Source organism: Anabrus simplex, chromosome 1 (assembly GCF_040414725.1).
Source record: "Anabrus simplex isolate iqAnaSimp1 chromosome 1, ASM4041472v1, whole genome shotgun sequence".
In the NCBI taxonomy this organism is placed as follows: domain Eukaryota; kingdom Metazoa; phylum Arthropoda; class Insecta; order Orthoptera; family Tettigoniidae; genus Anabrus; species Anabrus simplex.
This window is the reverse complement of record NC_090265.1, coordinates 1,673,363,312-1,673,369,413: the sequence shown is the minus strand read 5'-3', so window position 1 is coordinate 1,673,369,413 and position 6,102 is coordinate 1,673,363,312.

The following is a 6,102-nucleotide window of genomic DNA, read 5'->3' as shown; positions in this document are numbered from 1 at the left end:
CATCGACTTACTTTGGTACTGACTCCATAGCACTTTCTTTAATTTAATTTTGAAAGATGATAGGTTGCAAACTGATGTTAAATCTCTTGGAAGATGATGATATGATTGAATGGCTGAGAACTAAACTTGAATGGCTGGGTTTGTTAAGAAAGCCATTAGTCTTACCTTTATAATGCTTTCTAATATGTTGGAAATGATGGGTAGTATGGATATAAGTCTATACTTATATGAGTGTATTTGAAAGAGAGCTATGTCGCCTGTTTGTCGTGTGTTATAATTATGAATATCTGAATTCAGTATGGATATAGGTCTATACTTATATGAGTGTATTTGAAAGAGAGCTATGTCACCTGTTTGCCGTGTGTTATAATTATGAATGTCTGAATTCAGTATGTAGTTACTATCGTGCAGGACACTGCAGTTTAATTTTGTGAATTAATATTGATGATCTAAAAGCAGTGCACATAGATAAGGACATACTTTTAGTATTAGCGTATAGAACTCCGGTGGGTGTGTCAAAAGGAATATTATAGACATTTTTGATTGCTCTATTTTGTATTACCATAAGTTCATGAAGGACTGTCTTTCTGCAACGAGACCAAATTACGTTTAGGTATTGTAAGTTACTGTGGATGAGTGAGTAATATATTGTAAGTAGAACTTTCCTACGGACAATATATCTTAATCTTCTCAAAAGCCCAGATACTGGAGCTATCTTTTCTGCAATGTAATAAATATGCTCAACCCAGATTAAATGTTTATCTATTATTAGACCCAGATATTTAAAGTGATTGATCTCATCTATATCCGTGTTGATAATATATATCTTTGAATGATTAATATTTTTTATACTTGGCTTAGTTATAATCATATATTTAGTTTTATTGACGTTCATAGTTAATTTATTGATACTGAGCCACTTGTTTATTGCGATGATGTCTTCTTGCATATTATTGATTACCGAGTCCACTTTGTCACCAGTGTAGAATACATTTGTGTCATCTGCGTAAAGCATAATTTTACCCTTTAAATTTAGAATATTTATAAAATTTATGTATATCAGAAAAGGTAGGGCCCAAGATAGACCCTTGTGGAACCCCACAATTTACCTCCTTGTCCGTGCTTTGATAACCATTGACGGAAACAAATTGCTTTCTTCCGCTAATGTAGCTGCGGAACCACTCTAATGCAACACCGCGAATTCCAGCATCTTCTAATTTAGATAACAGAATTTCGTGATTTACCGTGTCGAAAGCTTTAGCGAGATCAATAAACAATCCGGCCGCAATCTGGTTACCGTCAACGCTTTCCCGAAGCATCGACACAAGATCAGTAACTGCGAGTTCTGTGCTGGAATTCTCCCTGAAGCCATACTGGGATCGATAAAAAATCTGTGTTTGTTAAGAAAGCCATTAGTCTTACCTTTATAATGCTTTCTAATATTTTGGAAATGATGGGTAGTATGGATATAGGTCTATAGTCCCCTGCGATTCTACTGTTCCCTCCTTTGAAAATCGGGATAACTTTATAGCAATTTTTAAAGCCTGGGGGTATGACCCCAGTTGTCATGGATACATTAATTGATGTAAAAAGCTTAGCTATTAGCTGTTCATCAAAACTTTTGATCATAGTAGCTGTAATCCCATCTACTCCACAACATTTTTTCTTTTTAAATTATTAAATATACATTTGACTTCCGTGTTATCTGTTGCATATAAAGAAAGGGATTCAAGCTGGAGGTTACTATTCAGATCTATATCATCATGTGTGATTATCTGAGATGCAAGATTATCGGCTATGCATGTAAAATACTTATTGAATTCATTAGCAATTTCTTGTTTATCATTAATTACCACATCCCCTATTGACAGAGTTTTGCAAGTTTCAAAGCTGCGCTTTTTGTTATATATAATTTCATTCAAAATTTCCCACGTTTTCTTAGGATTTTTATCATACACGTTTAATTTTTCCGAATAATGATTTGTCTTAAGTTTTCTTTTTAGGAATGTTACTGAATTTATATATTTAATGTATTCCTCTCTCAAAGGAATATTATCTTTGTGTTGCTCATTCTTAAGTTTAGAGTAATAGGGTTCCGTCGCTTAACGAGTTTTATCAATTCAGATGTTATCCAGGAAGTTGCCACATCTAATCTGAATGCGTTTTTCTGTTTTGTGCTATGTTGATTGCCTCTATTCGTGTTTTCTTGGGTTTGAGTAATAAGAAAGTGAGTTACAGAGTAAATCCACCTTGTAATACAGGTTTAATCAGGTAGACCAAGCTTCAGGGATATATTCAAGACTCTACGTACTACTAGAATAGAGAATACTGAGAGAAAATTTGAAATTTTAGTGTCGAAATATTCTTCTTGTGAGAAGCCATCTTGCTGGAAAAATCTGGTTTCATATATCAGGAATCAAAAAGGAAAAGGAATCCAAATTCCTACAATGGTGGGAGAAGGGGGTGAACACTATTTAACAGATACTGAGAAAGCAAATCTCTTTAGTAGGGAATTCAGAGATTCAGTAGAAGATTGTCAGGAGTTGGAAACCGAATCAGAAAATACAGAGGGAGAGACGCAGAAGGAAACAAGAAGCTTCTAATTCACAAATGAAGATATTTTCAGAGAAATCCAACTGCTTCAGCAAGGAAAAGCAGCAGGAACTGATCAAATTACTGGGGAGGTGTTAAAGACAATGGGGTGGTACATAGTGCCTTATTTAAAATTTCTCTTTGACTATGTCATAAATAATAGTGTAATACCAAAGGAATGGAAGGAATATACAATACCAATTTATAAAGGAAAGGGTGATAAAAGGAAACCGGAGAACTACAAACCAATCAGCCTGACCAGTATAGTTTGTAAAATACTGGAGAGTTTAATATCAAAGTACATCAGAGGGATATGTGATGATAAAAATTGGTTCATGATGAGCCAGTATGGATTTACCAAAAAAATTTCTTGTGAGGCACAACTGGTGGGATTTCAGCAGGACATATCAGATCAGTTGGATTCAGGAGGCCAGTTAGATTGCATAGCCATAGATCTTTCCAAAGCATTTGATAGAGTGGAACATGGAATATTATTAAAGAAATTGGAGGGAATAGGATTAGACGTAAGGGTTACACGTTGGGTAAAAACATTTCTAAATTCAAGGGTTCAGAAGTTCAAAGTAGGAAATAACGTCTCGCAGGAAGAGAAAGTTTGGAAGGGAATTGCACAGGGTAGTATAATCGGTCCGTTACTTTTCTTAATATACATAAATGATCTAGGGAATAATATAACATCAAAAATATGATTGTATGCAGATGATATAATTGTTTATAGAGAAATAAATACCATTGAGGGTTGTTCAGAATTACAAAGGGAACTTGAGAGTATCCAAAAATGGGTTGAAGAGAATAATATGAAGGTTAATGGAAGCAAATCAACTGTTACATTTACAAACAGGAGTTTTAAAACTGAATTTGAATATACTTTGGATGGGGTAGTTATCCCAAAAGATGACAAGTGCAAATACTTAGGTGTAAGATTTGACAGTAATTTGCACTGGAAGGGTCATGTGGATGACATTGTTGGGAAAGTATACAGATCGTTACATGTCATAATGAGGCTACTTAAAGGATGCAACAAAGAATTAAAAGAGAAAAGTTACCTAAGTATGGTTCGTCCATTATTGGAATATGCAAACAGTGTTTGGGATCCTCACCAAGAATACCTAATAAAAGAAATAGTTAGTATGCAGAGAAAAGCAGGAAGATTTGTAAAAGGGGATTTCAGGAGAAAGAGTAGTATATCAGAAATGTTAAAGGAACTAGGGTGGGAAACTTTAATTAAGAGAAGGGAGAAAACTAGACTTACAGGATTATATAGAGCCTATACAGGAGAAGCAGCATGGGGAGATATCCGTGAGAGGCTTCAGTTGGAAAATAATTATATCGGCAGGACTGACCACAAATATAAAAATAGCAGGAATTTTAGCAGAAGCGATTGGGGTAAATTTTCATTCATTGGGAAGGGTGTGAAGGAGTGGAACAGTTTACCAGGGGTAGTGTTTGATCCTTTTCCAAAATATGTACAGATATTCAAGAAGAGAATAAACAGCAACAGAGAAAATAAATGAAATGTTAGAGGGCATTCGACCAGTGCAGGTTAATGTAAATAAAAATGTGTGTGAATAAATTAATTCCATCCCCTTGTCTAAGGAGTTTGGACAGCCAATGTAGGGGACTGCCTGTAGGGGTGAAGTACAGTGGGGACTTCGAGGGCCCTGGGACCGCTACGGTAGCTGTGAAGGCCCTTCAGGAACTCTGAAAAGTGGTGGCAAAAGGGGCTCTGGTTAAGACGCAGCAGGTCGTTATGCTACTTAGGTTCCAGAATGGGTAAAGAAAAAAAGTAAATAAATGCAATGTAAATTTTAATCTTATACCAGTTGTACAGTGTCATTTGAAGTAATTCCACATACTGTATATCAGTTGACTATATTTGTGAGTAGTACAGGAGATATTATAAGTAGAATTTTGTAAACAATATAAATTTATTAAGGATTTAATAGAAAAAATTGTTGGCATAAATGGTATAATATTGTATTGTAGGATAATTTTCTTCTCTTGTTAATTTAATATTTAGTGCTTGACAATAATGTATTTTAGTGTACCATTTGCCACCGAGGTAGACACCTCATTTGCAAATAAAGAGATTTTGATTTGATTTTCCAAAGATTTTAAAAACACCAAGTTCGCACTCCACATTAGGAGTACGTTGAGTGATCCAAGCGCTAATGTGTGGCGGAGAATAAAGATATTCAATCCGCCATCTTGAGTCCAAAAGAGAAGAGAGACAGACACACACATCATATCACCCTCAATAAGAAATCTCCCAGAGAAGATAATTGGAAGTTCATATCCAATAATATTTTGAATTAACATTTTAAATTATACAGTATGTAGTGAGTATCTTACACTGAGCTCTATGTATCTTATATAGAGTCCACCATGCCTACCAACAACACTTCAGGAATGTCAAATGGAGAAATACTTCATAAATGTCCACAATGCGGTAATAACTTTGATGGCGATAGTGGCGCTGTCGGCTGTGATGGCAACTGCAAAAGATGGTTCCAGAAAGACTGCACATCGTTGACATCTACGGAGTTCAAGGCACTCAAAAGCAAGAAAGGGAAATTGCTATGGGTGTGCAACAAATACAGGAACCACATAGAAACTTATGGCATAAATACATCCTCGCAAGAAGAAAAAGAGATCGGAAAGGAAATAAAGAATGCCGTGGAAGAGAATAAAAAGACCTGCGACGAACTGAAGGACAAGATAGAGGATATGGGGAACAAACTTTTGAAGAAGATGACCCTCATATTTGAGGCACAACTACAGCAAGCAGACTGTCTAGTAAATAATAAAACACCATACATTTATGCCGCAGTAACGTGCCAGAATATAGAACAATGTCATGAGTAGGACAGTACACAGATAAACTTTCCAACAGACAGCCTTCAACCTCAGGGAACAATAATCATGACGGAAAGAAGGGAAGTACAAATGAACAAGTCAAACAAATAAGACCCAAGACCATCAATTTGTAAACACTAGAGTACAAAGAAATGGAGTTACCGTCATAAGAGGAACAAAGTCTGTCGGAAGTGAAGAACTCCACTCAGGGTCAGCCTGGCTATACGTTGGAGGCCTGTATCACAACACTGAAGCGGTGAAGGTAACAAAATACCTAAAGGACAACGGAATAGTAGGTAACACACAAGTAGAACAGCTGCCATCAAGAGGCACGAATAGTGCCTTCAAGGTTGGCATACAACTCGTAGAACTAGAAAAAGTGAAAGTCAGATTTCTGGCCTCAAGGGGGAACGGTCAGAAGATTCAATCTAAATTTTCGTCGTCAGAGGAACACGGGCGTGGAATTCTAGGATCCCGATCACAAGAAACCCACTTGAAGCCAAATTATCCAAACCAGACAACAAACGATCCATGAATAACATGGTTAGTGTACTCCTATGGAATGTGGAAGGTCTAAGGGATGTGATAAATAATTCCCCAAAGGATTTATTTAGATATTTTAATATATGCCTCTTG